General features: G+C 41.1%; 1 protein-coding gene across 3 annotated transcripts in view; it reads left to right on the forward strand.

Annotated features, from left to right (window-relative positions):
* LOC138600540 (NACHT, LRR and PYD domains-containing protein 12-like) overlaps nucleotides 1-20,847 on the forward strand; it is a 154,961-nt gene that overhangs the window by 16,709 nt on the left and 117,405 nt on the right. The window contains exon 1 of one of the 3 annotated variants that reach the window (XM_069671985.1): nucleotides 11,607-11,678. The exons of 1 other annotated variant lie outside the window; for it this stretch is intronic. The gene's annotated coding sequence lies outside the window, so the exon portion shown is untranslated. Of the gene's footprint in view, nucleotides 1-11,606; nucleotides 11,679-19,655; nucleotides 19,889-20,847 lie in introns of those variants that run through there. One more of the 3 variants, XM_069671984.1, reaches the window with a different exon arrangement.

The raw sequence follows: 20,847 nt of genomic DNA on the forward strand, positions 1-20,847 counted from the left end.
AGAGTGCGGTCGAGAAGTCGAAAGAAGTTACTCCCTCAGTCCTTTCCTAACCACTTTTCCTTTACCTCGATTGAAAACGTCAAGAGGTCAAGGAAAGGTGTGAGAAGCATCCAAAAGGAGCAAGTAACAGACGACGGCGCTGCTCAGAGAACTCGACCGCACTTTGTGACTGATGTCACGTGGTTCTGTGGTGTAAAAAAAAACTACAATCTACCGATGATGGACTACAAAGAGCGCGTCTATCGCCCGGTGCTTTCTCACCGTGCTGTTTAATTGAAGTCAAAGAAACATGGATAACTCTGTGAAATATCTGACCTCATTAAAATGTTTACAGTGTGTGAAGCAGTACGACTTATCTTACAGGCTGTTATCTTTAATTTATTTGTATTAATATGACTGTAGTCTACTCTTGTTCTGTCTTACTATGAGCTTTAAGTAATGTGTGAAGCACACTAAACTGCGATCTAACACACTCCACCGTCGCAGATGATTATTTATTCATTGATCATATGACGGGCAAAATAATCTTATTTTCGATATAAGCCTCGTAAACGTCATTAAACAGAAGAAATATCACGTCATAGAGGCACGTGGGTTTTAAACTTTAAAAGGCACTAATCTATATTAACTTAAAGTAGATACAAGTACAGTTTACAGTTTAAATTACACTACAATATGAGCCATGATTTATTGATAATTTGATCCGACTTTGAGTCATATTTAGAATATTTGCCACCCTCCTCTTATATTAATCCACATGAAGTTTTATTGTTTGAAAATATCAAGTTGGTATTTAAATCTAAATTTTCTATCTTCCGCCGAGAGGCGCTCAACTTCAGAAGTTGCTGTCACAAGGAATTATGGGTCATTATTTTCTTGTCTCCTTCTGTAATGTGTTGTCCAGTGTCTCCTTAAAGGAGACGATGAAGGAAGCAACGAAGCTCCTCTTGTGTGGGGTGCAGCAAGATTAGGAGATCAATATATGAACAAAATCACAAGAGGGAATATATCTGAAGTAGGGTTGTCGACACCACGGTAAAAGAAAAGTAGAAACACAGAATTTATTATTATTGTTTGCTGTGTTTTCACAGCGTCAAGCTGAACAGAGCAGATCGTTCCAAACAGGAAGTCACACACGAAAGCAGCACACAGCATCCGGTCATTTCAAAATAAAACACCGTGTTCAGACTCCAGCTTGTTCCATTTATTTTAAGATCGACTCTCTGAAAGCTCGACAAAAGAACACTTTTAATGAAGTAGTGCACTCAGCCATGGTAGAAGCGCAACAATCACAGAATGATTTCCAGCCAGAGTCTGCGCAGTAGAGATCGGCGAGTGAAGCGGCCGTAGCCACTTCCGCTAACCCAAACACACACTTAACTTACCGAAACAAGCAGCGAGGATCCCGCACGCCGGCGTGTTTAACAGCAGAACAGCTTCTTGTGTTGGTCTGAGGTTAAAGGTCACAGGTATGGAAACTTCACTGACTGTAGTGATTGTTTTAGTCACGTTTCCACTCGCGGATCGTCCTCCGCTCTGCTCACCCGGAACTGATCGGCTGCAGGAGCCGAATTTGTCAACAGAGCTGTCAATCATCATTTTGACAGCATCAAATAACTCATTAAAAATAAACTTGTCAGAAAAATGAACACTTGGACGTGAATCAGCACGATAAGAACTAACTATAATGACAGAAACCATGTTGGAGAAAAATGTATCGGTGTGTATTTTGATCTGTGAGGACTTCCTGTGAGCAGCAGAGGACGACAGCTTGTGTTTTTATTTGACTTCACCTGGTAATTCATCTGGTGAACCCCTCTCCGTCTTCAGACAGACTCAGCCTCTCTGGGATGCTCTCTTTATACCCAGTCATGTTCCTGACCTGTTGCCTGTTAATCTAATTACTTGTGAGATCTTCAGGTGTTTTCAGCATTTCACACCTTTTCCAGTCTTTTGTCGCCGCTGTCCCAACTTCTCTGAAACGTGTTGCTGCCATCAAATTCAAAATAAGTTTCCAAAAATGATGATATATCTCAGTTTCAACATTTGATAAACAGGAACGTTACTAAAATCACGAGTTGCAGGTTAGATGTCAATGGAGGCGGAGCCAACAGTCAGTCACACCTGAGAGAAGGTGTGTCTCACACAGTCATGTGATCACCTGTGTGTTTCTGTCTCCACAGAGAGCTGACCACGTGGAAAGGTCAGTTTGTTCATCAGACTCTGCAGGAAGCTTCCAGAAACATGGAGCCACCACAGGGAAGAAGAAGAAGAAGAATGAGCAAAGACGAGCCTCCTGATCTGTCCGAATTAATGAACAATCTCAGTGAACATTCAGATTCATTCATTCACGGATTTGGAAGCAGTGAAAACAGGATGAGAGCGATTGTAACAAAGATAAAGGAGATCGCTGATGAAGTAGAAGAGACGCAGCGCACAGCAGATAAAGTCAGACTTGGAGGATTTGTATCTGCTGTTGCAGCCGGGTTAATTCTGGGTCTGGCAACCGGGGGGTTGGGCTTGTTAGTAGCAGCAGCAGCAGCAGGAGGTGCTGCTGTCGTTGGTACAAACATAAGAAAAAGATTCATAGAACGCGGAAGTGCAAAGGCCGTAGAAGAGCTGGGAACAGAGTTCATGAAGCTTGTTGAGCCGCTGAAGGAAACCCTGGAGGACATACAGACGACGTGTGAGAAGCTGGAGGAGGAATCCTCTGAAGGTCAGGCCGAGCGCGCTCTGGAAGGGATGGAGAAGTTTCAGAGGACTCTGAGACGAGTGGCTGAACTGAGAGCAGAGACTGAACAAGTTTTGGATGTAGCTGTAGATCTAAAGCAGATGATTGGTGACCTGCCGAGGCTCATTGTGAGCTTCTTCAGAGTCACTGCCGCACCTGAGGAGGATCAAAAGTTAACAGACGCCATCATCAAGTCAGCTGATCAGGTTGTTGTTACTTTTGATGAAATGAAACAGAGACTGATGGACCTAAAGAGTAGGGGTTGACCAGTTAACCCTCCATGGTTCACATGATGATGAAAAAAGTGTTGTTTTTGTCATAAAATCGACCAAATATTCTTAATCTAAAAAGGACCCCCCACAAACGTTTTCAGGGTACTTTTTGGGGTGCGTTGCCGTGAGGCAACTCTGTGCCATAATTGTAAGTAATGAAAAAAGAGAGTTATTGTTTTAAATGTGAACAAAACGTATATAAATTTAACAAACATGGAAAATACTTGATAGCCTCAGCAGGTTACAATCAGTGACTGTATATATAGATCCCGCACGCTGGCGTGTTTAACAGCAGAACAACTTCTTGTGTGAGGCTGAGGTTCACAAATATGGAAAGCTCACTGACTGTAGTGTTAGTGTTAGTTACGTCTCCTCTCGCCGTTCCTCCTCTACTCTGCTGCTCGGGAACAGGACGCTGCAGGAGCCCCATTTGTCAACAGAGCTGTCAATCATGAGGCCACACCCCCTTTTTATAGCATTAAATTACTAATTAAAAGTAACTTTCTCATATTTGACGTGTATTTAGATTTTATAGTTTGACTCATGTCCCATCTGTTAACATGGAGGAGGCGGGCTTTATGAGCTATACTGCAGCCAGTCAGCAGGGGGCGACAGAGAGGGTTTGGCTTCACTTGTGTCGGCCATCTTTTTATACAGTCTATAGTTACAATCTGTGCCATTTGAAATGTTCCAACATAAAAAAAACTCTTTTCATAAGACTGCATGTCTGAATGCTGCCTTCAGGCAACATTGTACCATTGTGGAGAAACCTCCTGGAATGAAGGAGTCGTTTATTTTAAGCATTAAAGTATTTGTTATTAGTATATATTCCTTATTTGTTATTTAATTTTATTGAGCCTTTATTTAAACAGGTAATTGAGACAAGCGGTATCAAGCGGGGAATTAAGCCGGACAGCTTTAAACTCTGTCGCCGTGTGTTCAGGTTGATGGGGCAGAGTAAGAAAAGGCCTTTTGACCGACTTCAGGACAGACCGGTGAAGTGATGAAACCCTGGGAACATAAGCTGTAGCAGCACAATACCAAAATGGTGACTCCATAATGGTACAGTGTTTTTGCATTTTAAGTTTCCATTGCTTAATTAACATAAAGTACGTTAACCTTTATGCTTCAGTAACAAAAAGTTCCTCTGAGACTGTTAGCAGACAAACATGTCTGCGTCTAAAAACTGCCATCAAATTTATTCATCAATATTTGTTTCCACTTTCACTGAACGAAATCTTTTCAGTAGCTTCAGTCCTGTTCATTAAAACCAAAACATTATACATTTTCAAAACTTACCTGACTTACCTTAAAAAATATCTAATTAACACAATGGGAAAAAAAGATATATATATATATATATTTATTTTTACAGTGTACTATTAAAAAACAAAAACAAACCAACTTGTTCCCTTAAGGACAAAAATGTCCACCTCAAAGAAACTGCCATCTAATGAATAAATATGCTCAGAGTCAGACGGTTGTTGATACTTTGGATGAAATGAATCACAAACTAGAGGACTTAGAGGATGATGGAAACCAGCTGCAGTGAGGAGCAGGAAGTTAGAACATTAAAACACTTGATTTGGAAGGAGGAGAAATGTTGTTTACTATAAAACAAGAGGTCATTTTACATCACAACAAACATGGAAATAGAAGAACTATAATATCGTACGTTGTTGTTGTTGTGGTTTCATACACTCTGTTCAGTTTTGTTAAATCTGGAGATAATATTCAATAACACTATTTTAATAATAGTAGTTTAATATTTTAATGTCATTTATAAATCATATTGTTTCCTTTTTTATTGTTGATTAAATGTATAAAGTTGTTATTTTTACTGTTTTAAGTCCTTTTGCACAATAATTTGTGTTTGATACAAACGTTCTTTTTATTCTGATGGTTTCTAATAATTTTCTCTTGTTAACTTGTTTCATTGAACTTGTGTTGAAATGATTTCTCTTGTTTGTTAACGTGTCAGAGTGTAAATAAACAACATGCTGTAAATAAAACACCAATAAACACTCGTTCCGTGTGGTGATTCACCTGTTCTTTAGGGGTGGGACAAAATATCGTCGTCCTGACTGGTGTGATCCAGTTATCGTATCGCTGCCGCCAAATATTGATATTTGAATTTCAATCACATTCTGCAGCCTAAACAGATCTCTCTGCCAATTTGAGTCACAAGTGAAAGTGAAATGTTTGTGGCTGCTCGAGTCAGGGCTTTCCAAGCGGTCTGAAGAGATCGTCTGTAGAAATGTATTTGTGGGCTCGATGCCTCAGAGAATGAAATCCTCTTGGTTCTGTCAAACATCAGATGTAGAACGACTCGCTACCAATCCCAGCTCTGCAGACGCGGGAACACTTGTGTCCTCATGAGTTGTCGTTCTGTGTATTGTCCCGTCTTTTATCTGGACCTTGACTCTGTAATACAGTTTTGATTGATGTCTCACTGAAATCGTTGGAGTTGGCTGATTACACTAAAGTTCTCTGTTTGTCTGAAGAACGACAGGATGACTTCAGGGGACTTCTTTTTGAAACATGGAACTTTATAAACATATTTTGGGCTCTAAAAGACAAAAAGGTAAGAACAGGTTTAGAACTGTTTTTGTCTGTGACAGGCTTTAATTTAATTCAACATGACAGACAGGATCCCTTCAGAGACAGACCTTTCTGCTTCCTGTAAACCACAAACAGACGTCACGTCGCTCTCTTCAGACACACCAGACTCCATTCACAAAAGCAGTCATTTAACCTCACAGCACACAGGAGCTGCTGCTGCTTTTGCTGCATCGATCTTGTTGTGTTATTGTGAGACGTTGGTTTCTTAAAACGTAACTTTGAGTCCAACACAGAATAAAACAAACTCCAGGCAGCAGTGTTCAAACTTTCTCTCAGATTATCTGCTGATTTCTGCATTTTCGTAGTTCCCAACATGTGGACAGCAACTCCCATGATCCCCCGCTCCTTCATAACTTCGTGTTACTCCTTCGCGTGACTCCATGTTGACCCTCCAGGACGCCCTGCCCTCACCTCCCTGTGAGAACACACCTGTTAATGCAGCAGTGTGACAGCAGCGCCCTCGTGTGGACCGGCTGTGTAACTACAGTCACTGCTGCCTGCCTGCTGCTGCTCCAGTCTGTGCTGAGCAGAGTCTTTACTGTCATGTTCCACATGTATGTTGGTTATTTGATACGTTTGCCTGTTCGGAGACTACACAGAAGAAAACATCTCGTGTGTCTGTTTAATCGGATTCTTCAGATCACTGATCAATTATTATGTAGACACAGACAGACAGAGAGACAGACAGTGATAATAATGTCAGTATGAGCAGTAGGACTGAAGCATGTGGAACATAAACAGACCTCTCAGGTTTCATCAAAAGCTCAGAGTGAGATTTCATCTGTTCAGGCCGCAGTGACTCAAAATGTTGTAGTTTCACCCCCTCGCCCCCTCGCCCCCTCGCCCCCTCGCCCCCTCGGCCCCTCGCCCCCTCGGCCCCACCCAATTATTTTTGCTATTTAAAAACCAGTTCAATTTTTCATACCGTTCATAATTGACCAGCACAAATAGGAATGAAAACAATGGGCTAATTTGATAAGACAAATTGAATCAGCTGATTAACTGTTTTATTTTACATTTTAAGATGAACAGAACACTTTGACCCCAAATGAGCCCCTAGAAAACAGTCTTCAATTAAAAAGGTATTCAAACATCATGAACCGTATAAGAAATATAACATATAATATATAATATAACATAATATAATATATCAAATATACATCGATGGCGAACTTTCTGTTCAATCAATCACTGCAGAGGTGGCAAAAGTGCTCACACTCTGTCCTTAAGTAGAAGTCCTGATACTTGTGTGAAAAAAGACTCTGGTAAAAGTAGAAGTACTGATTCAACTCCTTTACTCAAGTGAAAGTAAAAAAGTACACGCTCTGAAATTTACTTCAGTACAAAGGAAAAAGTAAAAATGATTTTTTTTATGTCAATGATTCACAATACTTGTTTTGATAACTTGGCAAAATGAAAAACTAAAACTGAGTGCTGTCAGTCGATTAAATGTAATCTGGTTAATCAGTTTTAGGCTTTGATTAATCACGATACATTGCCTTTGTAAAATACCCCTCATCCATGCAAGTTACCAGTTACTTGACTAAAAAGTTATTGAATTACTTTATAAATGACTCCATGTTAAAGTGATTATTACTGTATAAAATTACGTTTTACATCAGTTTAAATATTTGCTTTAATTTGATCATTAAAGTGCACTATACAACTATATTATTGTTGCCTACCTACATTTTCTTTTTCTAGAATTTGCATTTGAACACACCATGATGACTTTTTTCGTTCACCGTCGCGTAATGGTCATTTTTCTGAGCCGACCTTGAACACATCATAATATCACCTTATGGCACCTCGGTTAGTTCGCTAAGTAGCTTTTATTCTGCGGATTTCAACACGGATAACTATTTTTAACTAACGAGACTTGCTGCAATGTTTGAGTGCACTTAAGGAGGCTGCTTTAAGCAGAACGAGCCATCAGACTGTTTCCTGCTTCAGGACTTTTTACTTTCACTTTCTCTGGTTGTGACGCAGATCTGTTCTCCGTGTTGAAGCTTTGGTAAGTGACACTTTTCTCTGTTTTAAAGACTCAGATTAATTCAAGTGTAACAACAGCTGGATGCTAACAGTTAGCAACCGGGCTCACTGGCTGCTCTGAGAGCAGATAGTGTGCTGGGATCAGACCACTGCTCCTTCCTCTGCTCGATACAGGGAGAGAGCTGCGTCTGTATTTCACCATGCTAACAATGCTAATGCTAACCAGGGAGGAGGGGGAGGCTGTCCACATCAGACACGAAACTTAGGTGTTAATTATTAAATTAACTGGTGAAAGTAAACACAGACTGAATATTCACAGACGAAATGGGAGGGGGGAAGGGTGGCAAGTGTTGCAAACTTCCAATTAAAGGGTGAGGCCATATGTTACGTGGCTCTCGCTCCAGAGTGCGGTCGAGAAGTCGAAAGAAGTTACTCCCTCAGTCGACGACGGCGCTGCTCAGAGAACTCGACCGCACTTTGTGACTGATGTCACGTGGTTCTGTGGTGTGTTCTGTACCGGTTGAAGACGTGCGATGGAGGATCCACTGATCCCCATGTAAAGTGCATTACAGTAGTCTAGCCGTGTGATCACAAAGGTGTGAATTACTGTTTCAAAGTGATGTCTCTGGAGAAACGGTTTTATCTTTGCCAGCTGCCTTAACTGGAAAAAGCCTGTTTGCACCACAGCTTTAATCTGGCTGTCCAGCTTAAGTTCTGCGTCCACCTTTACCCCCAGATCATTTACAACAGGTTTGGCGACTGGGGGGGTAACAGAGGTGCCACCAAAGACCATCACTTCAGTCTTTTTTTCATTAAAATGTAAAAAGTTTGGAGCCATCCAGGCCTTGACATCATCTAAACAATTTAACAGTGGCTTAAAGGAGCATGAATCAGCCTTTTTAAGGGGGACATAGATCTGGCTGTCATCAGCATAACAGTGGAATAGAAAGCCGTGCTTCCTGAGAATAGAACCAAGTGGGAGAAGAGACAAGGAAAATAAAACAAAACTTCTCTGAAACGTGTTAAAACATAAAACAATTACATTTCTCAGTTTCAACATTTGATAAACAGGAACGTTACTAAAATCACGAGCTGCAGGTTAGATGTCAGTGGAGGCGGAGCCAACAGTCAGTCACACCTGAGAGAAGGTGTGTCTTACACAGTCATGTGATCACCTGTGTGTTTCTGTCTCCACAGAGAGCTGACCACGTGGAAAGGTCAGTTTGTTCATCAGACTCTGCAGGAAGCTTCCAGAAACATGGAGCCACCACAGGGAAGAAGAAGGAGGAGGAGAGGGAGCAAAGACATGCCTCCTGATATGTCTGAATTAATGAAGAATCTCATCAAACATTCAGATTCATTCATTCAAGGATTTAGAAGCAGTGAAAACAGGATGAGAGCGATGGTAACAAAGATGAAGGGGGTAGTAAAAGAGATGCAGAGAAAAACAGATAAAGTCAGAACAACAGGAACCGTTGTTGGAGGAGTGGGAGTCGCTGCAGTCTGGATCATTTTGGCTCTGGCAACAGTGGGGGTGGGCAGCTTGTTAGCAGCAGGGGCAGCAGTAGCAGTAGGAGGGGCTGTTGTCGTTGGTGCAAAGCTATCAAAAAGAATCATAGAAAAGGGAGGTGCAAAGGACGTAGAAGAGCTGGGAACAGAGTTCATGAAGCTTGTTGAGCCGCTGAAGGAAACCCTGGAGGACATACTGATGACGTGTGAGAAGCTGGAGGAGGAATCCTCTGAAGGTCAGGCAGAGCAAACTCTGGAAGGGATGGAGAAGTTTCAGAGGACTCTGAGACGAGTGGCTGAACTGAGAGCAGAGACTGAACAAGTTTTGGATGTAGCTGTAGATCTAAAGCAGATGATTGGTGACCTGCCGAGGCTCATTGTGAGCTTCTTCAGAGTCACTGCCGCACCTGAGGAGGATCAAAAGTTAACAGACGCCATCATCAAGTCAGCTGATCAGGTTGTTGTTACTTTTGATGAAATGAAACAGAGACTGATGGACCTAAAGAGTAGGGGTTGACCAGTTAACCCTCCATGGTTCACATGATGATGAAAAAAGTGTTGTTTTTGTCATAAAATCGACCAAATATTCTTAATCTAAAAAGGACCCCCCACAAACGTTTTCAGGGTACTTTTTGGGGTGCGTTGCCGTGAGGCAACTCTGTGCCATAATTGTAAGTAATGAAAAAAGAGAGTTATTGTTTTAAATGTGAACAAAATGTATATAAATTTAACAAACATGGAAAATACTTGATAGCCTCAGCAGGTTACAATCAGTGACTGTATATATAGATCCCGCACGCTGGCGTGTTTAACAGCAGAACAACTTCTTGTGTGAGGCTTTAATGTCATTTATAAATCATATTGTTTCCTTTTTTATTGTTGATTAAATGTATAAAGTTGTTATTTTTACTGTTTTAAGTCCTTTTGCACAATAATTTGTGTTTGATACAAACGTTCTTTTTATTCTGATGGTTTCTAATAATTTCCTCTTGTTAACTTGTTTCATTGAACTTGTGTTGAAATGATTTCTCTTGTTTGTTAACGTGTCAGAGTGTAAATAAACAACATGCTGTAAATAAAACACCAATAAACACTCGTTCCGTGTGGTGATTCACCTGTTCTTTAGGGGTGGGACAAAATATCGTCGTCCTGACTGGTGTGATCCAGTTATCGTATCGCTGCCGCCAAATATTGATATTTGAATTTCAATCACATTCTGCAGCCTAAACAGATCTCTCTGCCAATTTGAGTCACAAGTGAAAGTGAAATGTTTGTGGCTGCTCGAGTCAGGGCTTTCCAAGCGGTCTGAAGAGATCGTCTGTAGAAATGTATTTGTGGGCTCGATGCCTCAGAGAATGAAATCCTCTTGGTTCTGTCAAACATCAGATGTAGAACGACTCGCTACCAATCCCAGCTCTGCAGACGCGGGAACACTTGTGTCCTCATGAGTTGTCGTTCTGTGTATTGTCCCGTCTTTTATCTGGACCTTGACTCTGTAATACAGTTTTGATTGATGTCTCACTGAAATCGTTGGAGTTGGCTGATTACACTAAAGTTCTCTGTTTGTCTGAAGAACGACAGGATGACTTCAGGGGACTTCTTTTTGAAACATGGAACTTTATAAACATATTTTGGGCTCTAAAAGACAAAAAGGTAAGAACAGGTTTAGAACTGTTTTTGTCTGTGACAGGCTTTAATTTAATTCAACATGACAGACAGGATCCCTTCAGAGACAGACCTTTCTGCTTCCTGTAAACCACAAACAGACGTCACGTCGCTCTCTTCAAACACACCAGACTCCATTCACAAAAGCAGTCATTTAACCTCACAGCACACAGGAGCTGCTGCTGCTTTTGCTGCATCGATCTTGTTGTGTTATTGTGAGACGTTGGTTTCTTAAAACGTAACTTTGAGTCCAACACAGAATAAAACAAACTCCAGGCAGCAGTGTTCAAACTTTCTCTCAGATTATCTGCTGATTTCTGCATTTTCGTAGTTCCCAACATGTGGACAGCAACTCCCATGATCCCCCGCTCCTTCATAACTTCACAATCAATGCGTGACTCCATGTTGACCCTCCAGGACGCCCTGCCCTCACCTCCCTGTGAGAACACACCTGTTAATGCAGCAGTGTGACAGCAGCGCCCTCGTGTGGACCGGCTGTGTAACTACAGTCACTGCTGCCTGCCTGCTGCTGCTCCAGTCTGTGCTGAGCAGAGTCTTTACTGTCATGTTCCACATGTATGTTGGTTATTTGATACGTTTGCCTGCTCGGAGACTACACAGAAGAACACATCTCGTGTGTCTGTTTAATCGGATTCTTCAGATCACTGATCAATTATTATGTAGACACAGACAGACAGAGAGACAGACAGTGATAATAATGTCAGTATGAACAGTAGGACTGAAACATGTGGAACATAAACATGATGTCTGAGGGCCGACAGAAAGACGAGCAGGAAACAGAACGAGCCATCAGACTGTTTCCTGCGTCAGGACTTTTTACTTTCACTTTCTTGTGACGCAGATCTGTTCTCCGTGTTGAAGCTTTGGTGAGTGACACTTTTCTCTGTTTTAATTATTAAGTTGTTAATTATTCAAATAACTGGTGAAAGTAAACAAAGACTGAATATTCACAGACAAAATGGGAGGGGGAAAGGGTGGCAAGTGTTGCAAACTTTGAACTTTGAACTATTATCTTTAATTTATTTGTATTAATATGACTGTAGTCTACTCTTGTTCTGTCTTACTATGAGCTTTAAGTAATGTGTGAAGCACACTAAACTGCGATCTAACACACTCCACCGTCGCAGATGATTATTTATTCATTGATCATATGACGGGCAAAATAATCTTATTTTCGATATAAGCCTCGTAAACGTCATTAAACAGAAGAAATATCACGTCATAGAGGCACGTGGGTTTTACACTTTAAAAGGCACTAATCTATATTAACTTAAAGTAGATACAAGTACAGTTTACAGTTTAAATTACACTACAATATGAGCTATGATTTATTGATAATTTGATCCGACTTTGAGTCATATTTAGAATATTTGCCACCCTCCTCTTATATTAATCCACATGAAGTTTTATTGCTGTCACAAGGATGTGACAGAGCCACATTGAAGAAAAAAGTGTCAAATGAATGGTCATTAGAAGGGTATTAAAACTAAGACACTAAGAGTGATAATGTTTGTTTTGCCTTTTAGTGCTATGAAAATTAAACTGTCCACTGTAAGTTAAAAGGATGTGGGTATGTGCCAGTTAAGAGGTATGTCTGTGCCGAGGTGATAAAGGGGGGTGTGACGTAGACGAAGGAGGAGATTCGGCGCGGCAGGGTTGAATTGGTGAGCGTCAGGCGAGAGTCTGCAGCTGCCCTTTACGACACAGTCTATTCAAATTGTGGGAAAATGTAATGAAGGAATTGACTTTTGAATGTACTGTGAGGGAAAGTTAAAGGAATATTATTCGAGCTCTCCGTTCCGGCATCTCCCGCGGCTGAACGCAGCATGAGGCAACAAGAACAAAGACTTTGGGATTACTCTTCCTCCGGATTCTTGGTGAGATCTATCCTTTGTTGTCTGGATTTTGAATGCTGGTACCAGTCGCGCTCGATCGTTTTTTGTGGATTATATTTGGTTTTGTGAGCGAACTGAAGGATTTTTGTTTTGGGGACAAACGGGCGACGGCATCGACGGATTTATTGTTTGTTTTCGGGGTGGGAAAAGAAGGACCAAAAGTGACTATTCGAGTGAACTTTCGTTCAATTAAGTTCATATTTCGTTAGATTTGGACTTTTAGTTGGTTGTGAATATATATTGGACTGATTTAGAGAGTTATTGTTGTTGTAATTACATTTTTATTTGTCGCATTGAGCTGGGTGAAGCATATTTCTGCGAGTGACGCATATTGCTCTAATCACCTGAGTAGCCTGTCAATACCTATTAAAAAGGGTGAAACTTATTTCATCTTGATATTTTCTCTGATACCTGTTTACATTTTTGATTAAAAAGGTTATAGGTTTTCTTTTCTTCTAAAAGAACCCGTGAGCGTTGAACCTCGATAAAATAAAAAGGTCGAGTGTTACAAGGAATTATGGGTCATTATTTTCTTGTCTCCTTCTGTAATGTGTTGTCCAGTGTCTCCTTAAAGGAGACGATGAAGGAAGCAACGAAGCTCCTCTTGTGTGGGGTGCAGCAAGATTAGGAGATCAATATATGAACAAAATCACAAGAGGGAATATATCTGAAGTAGGGTTGTCGACACCACGGTAAAAGAAAAGTAGAAACACAGAATTTATTATTATTGTTTGCTGTGTTTTCACAGCGTCAAGCTGAACAGAGCAGATCGTTCCAAACAGGAAGTCACACACGAAAGCAGCACACAGCATCCGGTCATTTCAAAATAAAACACCGTGTTCAGACCGGGACAGACTCCAGTTTGTTCCATTTATTTTAAGATCGACACTCTGAAAGCTCGACAAAAGAACACTTTTAATGAAGTAGTGCACTCAGCCATGGTAGAAGCGCAACAATCACAGAATGATTTCCAGCCAGAGTCTGCGCAGTAGAGATCGGTGAGCGAAGCGGCCGTAGCCACTTCCGCTAACCCAAACACACACTTAACTTACCGAAACAAGCAGCGAGGATCCCGCACGCCGGCGTGTTTAACAGCAGAACAGCTTCTTGTGTTGGTCTGAGGTTAAAGGTCACAGGTATGGAAACTTCACTGACTGTAGTGATTGTTTTAGTCACGTTTCCACTCGCGGATCGTCCTCCGCTCTGCTCACCCGGAACTGATCGGCTGCAGGAGCCGAATTTGTCAACAGAGCTGTCAATCATCATTTTGACAGCATCAAATAACTCATTAAAAATACGTTTGTCAGAAAAACGAACACTTGGACGTGAATCAGCACGATAAGAACTAACTATAATGACAGAAACCATGTTGGAGAAAAATGTATGGGGCGTGTATTTTGATCTGTGAGGACTTCCTGTGAGCAGCAGAGGACGACAGCTTGTGTTTTTATTTGACTTCACCTGGTAATTCATCTGGTGAACCCCTCTCCGTCTTCAGACAGACTCAGCCTCTCTGGGATGCTCTCTTTATACCCAGTCATGTTCCTGACCTGTTGCCTGTTAATCTAATTACTTGTGAGATCTTCAGGTGTTTTCAGCATTTCACACCTTTTCCAGTCTTTTGTCGCCGCTGTCCCAACTTCTCTGAAACGTGTTGCTGCCATCAAATTCAAAATGAGCAAATAAGTTTCCAAAAGAAGTTTGATAGACGTAACTTTCCTAAAATCTCGATGGGACACCTTTAAAGTGTTCTCAGTAACTTGATCACAGACTGAAGCTGTAACAGGAAGTGAAGGAGAGAAACAAACAGGAACGTGTCTCACTGTGAGCACAGCTACAGTCTGATCTCAGCTGCTGAGATGATGTCCTTTAGATCATGTTCACCTGCAGAACACAACTTTACAGGTCCACACAGGGAGCTGCAGGTTGCTATAGAGGTCACTGGAGGCGGAGCCAACAGTCAGTCACACCTGAGAGAAGGTGTGTCTCACACAGTCATGTGATCACCTGTGTGTTTCTGTCTCCACAGAGAGCTGACCACGTGGAAAGGTCAGTTTGTTCATCAGACTCTGCAGGAAGCTTCCAGAAACATGGAGACACCACAGGGAAGAAGGAGGAGGAGACGGAGCAGAGAAGAGCCTCCTAATCTGTCTGAATTAATGAAGAATCTCAGTAAACATTCAGATTCATGTATTCAAGTATTTGGAAACAGTGAAGACAGGATGAGAGCGATTGTAACAAAGATAAAGGAGATCGCTGATCAAGTAAAAGAGATGCAGAGAACAACAGATAAAGTCAGAACAGCAGGAGCTGTAACTGCTGCTGGAGGAGTGGGAGTCACTGCAGCCGGGGTCATCCTGAGTCTGGTAACCGGGGGGGTGGGCTTTTTAGCAGCAGCAGCAGCAGCAGTAGGAGGGGCTGTTGTCGTTGGTACAAACGTATCAAAAAGAATCATAGAAAACAGAAGTGCAAAGGACGCAGAAGAGCTGGGAACAGAGTTCATGAAGCTTGTTGAGCCGCTGAATGAAACCCTGGAGGACATAAAGATGACGTGTGAGAAGCTGGAGGAGGAATCCTCTGAAGGTCAGGCAGAGCGCGCTCTGAAAGGGATGGAGGAGTTTCAGAGGACTCTGATACGAGTGGCTGAACTGAGAGCAAAGACTGAACAAGCTTTGGATGTAGCTGTAGCAATAACGCGGATGATTGGTGCTCTGATAAGGCTCATTGTGAACATCTTCAGAGTCACTGCCACACCTGAGGAGGATCAAAAGTTAACAGACGCCATCATCAAGTCAGCTGATCAGAGTCAGAAGGTTGTTGATACTTTTCATGAAATGAAACAGACACTGATGGACTTATTAGAGAGATGATGGAAACCAGCTGCAGTGAGGAGGAGACTCAGCATCTCTCTCTACATGTCCTGGCCGCCCGATCCAGATGTGACCCCATTAAAACCTCCTGAATGTGACTGTTGGAAGCTTTATAATCAAATGTTTTAGAGTTGAAGTTATATACCCATAAGATTTATAAATTAAATGTTTTAATGCCTTAAAGCTAAAGTTTTATAGTTCTAATGCCTTAAAGTTAACTTTCCTATAGTCTAAGGCCTTAAAGTTAAAGTTTTACAGTCAAATGTTTTAGAGTTAAGGTTTTATATTCTAATGTTTTATAATAAGTTTTTATAATCTAAAGTGTTAAAACTCTAAAATAGAATCCTAAGCTGAGAAACTCGCTGGGCTCAGTATAACAGCCAGGTGCTGTGAAAAAAAGGTGCCCCCCCAGCCCCTCCCTTTTCTGTTGTACAGTGCATGAACGCGCCTGATTGGTCGGAGTGAAGAAGAGTCCTGCGGAAAAGTTGGAAATGGGTCGGGCAAAAACTGAGAGGAAACCAACTGAGGGCAGAGAGCCAGAGCGAGGGGGGGGGGGCTCCAACAGGTGTAGGGGCACGCTGAAGCCCAGCGAGGGGGGGGCTTAGAGTATATAAGACCCGAGCGGCTGACCCGTGGGCAGTCTCGTCCGGATGGACTCGGGTTTGCTTCGTTGTATTGATACAGGTATAAACTCTTTCTGCATCAGATCCTGCCGGTCTCTAGTGTTTGCTTGTCTGAGTTTTTGAAGACTTTGATTATATTTTTAAGAGTTTTTCAAAAATGTTTTATTATCTATTGGAGATTGAAATTATGTTGCAGATAAGAGAGTTTGTGGAACTTTTTGCCACAACATGACCAAGAGGAAGATGGACGGTCTCAAGCCATCGAACAGAGACGAGCTGCTCCAAGAGCGGCCCAACGTCAAAAACATCAACTCGTTTACTTTGCTTTGTTCGGCTCCGAAAAATATCTTTTGGTTTCTTAACCAGTCGATAAATAAATAAAGGAAAAAAAATCTATATATATACAGTCTATCTATCTATCTATCTATCTATCTATCTATCTATATATCTATATATCTATCTATATATCTATGTATCTATGTATCTATCTATGTATCTATCTATCTATCTATCTATCTATCTATCTATCTATCTATCTATCTATGTATCTATCTAACTATCGATCTATCTATATGCATATAGTGAGAGAGAAATTTATTTCTTTTTGTGTTTTTTCTTCAGCTTGTTATTTTGTCCTTTTGCACAATAATTTGTGTTTGATACAAACGTTCTTTTTATTCTGATGGTTTCTAATAATTTTCTCTTGTTAACTTGTTTCATTGAACTTGTGTTGAAATGATTTCTCTTGTTTGTTAACGTGTCAGAGTGTAAATAAACAACATGCTGTAAATAAAACACCAATAAACACTCGTTCCGTGTGGTGATTCACCTGTTCTTTAGGGGTGGGACAAAATATCGTCGTCCTGACTGGTGTGATCCAGTTATCGTATCGCTGCCGCCAAATATTGATATTTGAATTTCGATCACATTCTGCAGCCTAAACAGATCTCTCTGCCAATTTGAGTCACAAGTGAAAGTGAAATGTTTGTGGCTGCTCGAGTCAGGGCTTTCCAAGCGGTCCGAAGAGATCGTATGTAGAAATGTATTTGTGGGCTCGATGCCTCAGAGAATGAAATCCTCTTGGTTCTGTCAAACATCAGATGTAGAACGACTCGCTACCAATCCCAGCTCTGCAGACGCGGGAACACTTGTGTCCTCATGAGTTGTCGTTCTGTGTATTGTCCCGTCTTTTATCTGGACCTTGACTCTGTAATACAGTTTTGATTGATGTCTCACTGAAATCGTTGGAGTTGGCTGATTACACTAAAGTTCTCTGTTTGTCTGAAGAACGACAGGATGACTTCAGGGGACTTCTTTTTAAAACATGGAACTTTATAAACATATTTTGGGCTCTAAAAGACAAAAAGGTAAGAACAGGTTTAGAACTGTTTTTGTCTGTGACAGGCTTTAATTTAATTCAACATGACAGACAGGATCCCTTCAGAGACAGACCTTTCTGCTTCCTGTAAACCACAAACAGACGTCACGTCGCTCTCTTCAAACACACCAGACTCCATTCACAAAAGCAGTCATTTAACCTCACAGCACACAGGAGCTGCTGCTGCTTTTGCTGCATCGATCTTGTTGTGTTATTGTGAGACGTTGGTTTCTTAAAACGTAACTTTGAGTCCAACACAGAATAAAACAAACTCCAGGCAGCAGTGTTCAAACTTTCTCTCAGATTATCTGCTGATTTCTGCATTTTCGTAGTTCCCAACATGTGGACAGCAACTCCCATGATCCCCCGCTCCTTCATAACTTCACAATCAATGCGTGACTCCATGTTGACCCTCCAGGACGCCCTGCCCTCACCTCCCTGTGAGAACACACCTGTTAATGCAGCAGTGTGACAGCAGCGCCCTCGTGTGGACCGGCTGTGTAACTACAGTCACTGCTGCCTGCCTGCTGCTGCTCCAGTCTGTGCTGAGCAGAGTCTTTACTGTCATGTTCCACATGTATGTTGGTTATTTGATACGTTTGCCTGCTCGGAGACTACACAGAAGAAAACATCTCGTGTGTCTGTTTAATCGGATTCTTCAGATCACTGATCAATTATTATGTAGACACAGACAGACAGAGAGACAGACAGTGATAATAATGTCAGTATGAGCAGTAGGACTGAAACATGTGGAACATAAACAGACCTCTCAGGTTTCATCAAAAGCTCAGAGTGAGATTTCATCTGTTCAGGCCGCAGTGACTCAAAATGTTATAGTTTCGCCCCCTCGCCCCCTCGGCCCCTCGCCCCCTCGGCCCCACCCAATTATTTTTGCTATTTAAAAACCAGTTCAATTTTTCATACTGTTCATAATTGACCAGCACAAATAGGAATGAAAACAATGGGCTAATTTGATAAGACAAATTGAATCAGCTGATTAACTGTTTTATTTTACATTTTAAGATGAACAGAACACTTTGACCCCAAATGAGCCCCTAGAAAACAGTCTTCAATTAAAAAGGTATTCAAACATCGTGAACCGTATAAGAAATATAACATATAATATATAATATAACATAATATAATATATCAAATATACATTCAAACATGAGATCTGCCTCTTACCTGCGACCAGTCCTACCTCACACTACCACTATTACATTTAGTTAAACATACAATATCAGGAATCTACCAACATATTTATTTTAATCTATTTGTCCTTCTTCTTATCACCTCCCCTTTTCCTCTCTCCTTACTCTATGCACACACAACACTAATTCCACACACAGAATCCGTCGTAAATGGAACTGTACCGTATTTCGCACACTGAGTACTACAGTTGGCTAATTGAAGTTAGCAAATGGTAGCTGACTGTAAACCTCTGCTAGCCGTCTAAATCGATGGTGAACTTTCTGTTCAATCAATCACTGCAGAGGTGGCAAAAGTGCTCACACTCTGTCCTTAAGTAGAAGTCCTGATACTTGTGTGAAAAAAGACTCTGGTAAAAGTAGAAGTACTGATTCAACTCCTTTACTCAAGTGAAAGTAAAAAAGTACACGCTCTGAAATTTACTTCAGTACAAAGGAAAAAGTAAAAATGATTTTTTTTATGTCAATGATTCACAATACTTGTTTTGATAACTTGGCAAAATGAAAAACTAAAACTGAGTGCTGTCAGTCGATTAAATGTAATCTGGTTAATCAGTTTTAGGCTTTGATTAATCACGATACATTGCCTTTGTAAAATACCCCTCATCCATGCAAGTTACCAGTTACTTGACTAAAAAGTTATTGAATTACTTTATAAATGACTCCATGTTAAAGTGATTATTACTGTATAAAATTACGTTTTACATCAGTTTAAATATTTGCTTTAATTTGATCATTAAAGTTCACTATACAACTATATTATTGTTGCCTACCTACATTTTCTTTTTCTAGAATTTGCATTTGAACACACCATGATGACTTTTTTCGTTCACCGTCGCGTAATGGTCATTTTTCTGAGCCGACCTTGAACACATCATAATATCACCTTATGGCACCTCGGTTAGTTCGCTAAGTAGCTTTTATTCTGCGGATTTCAACACGGATAACTATTTTTAACTAACGAGACTTGCTGCAATGTTTGAGTGCACTTAAGGAGGCTGCTTTAAGCAGAACGAGCCATCAGACTGTTTCCTGCTTCAGGACTTTTTACTTTCACTTTCTCTGGTTGTGACGCAGATCTGTTCTCCGTGTTGAAGCTTTGGTAAGTGACACTTTTCTCTGTTTTAAAGACTCAGATTAATTCAAGTGTAACAACAGCTGGATGCTAACAGTTAGCAACCGGGCTCACTGGCTGCTCTGAGAGCAGAGAGTGTGCTGGGATCAGACCACTGCTCCTTCCTCTGCTCGATACAGGGAGAGAGCTGCGTCTGTATTTCACCATGCTAACAATGCTAATGCTAACCAGGGAGGAGGGGGAGGCTGTCCACATCAGACACGAAACTTAGGTGTTAATTATTAAATTAACTGGTGAAAGTAAACAAAGACTGAATATTCACAGACGAAATGGGAGGGGGGAAGGGTGGCAAGTGTTGCAAACTTCCAATTAAAGGGTGAGGCCATATGTTACGTGGCTCTCGCTCCAGAGTGCGGTCGAGAAGTCGAAAGAAGTTACTCCCTCAGTCCTTTCCTAACCACTTTTCCTTTACCTCGATTGAAAACGTCAAGAGGTCAAGGAAAGGTGTGAGAAGCATCCAAAAGGAGCAAGTAACAGACGACGGCGCTGCTCAGAGAACTCGACCGCACTTTGTGACTGATGTCACGTGGTTCTATGGTGTAAAAAAAACTACAATCTACCGATGATGGACTACAAAGAGCGCGTCTATCGCCCGGTGCTTTCTCACCGTGCTGTTTAATTGAAGTCAAAGAAACATGGATAACTCTGTGAAATATCTGACCTCATTAAAATGTTTACAGTGTGTGAAGCAGTACGACTTATCTTACAGGCTGTTATCTTTAATTTATTTGTATTAATATGACTGTAGTCTACTCTTGTTCTGTCTTACTATGAGCTTTAAGTAATGTGTGAAGCACACTAAACTGCGATCTAACACACTCCACCGTCGCAGATGATTATTTATTCATTGATCATATGACGGGCAAAATAATCTTATTTTCGATATAAGCCTCGTAAACGTCATTAAACAGAAGAAATATCACGTC

This window comes from Semicossyphus pulcher, unplaced genomic scaffold (assembly GCF_022749685.1).
Source record: "Semicossyphus pulcher isolate SPU_LCO1_2020_fin unplaced genomic scaffold, fSemPul1.0.p SCAF_21, whole genome shotgun sequence".
Taxonomy (NCBI): Eukaryota; Metazoa; Chordata; class Actinopteri; order Labriformes; family Labridae; genus Semicossyphus; species Semicossyphus pulcher.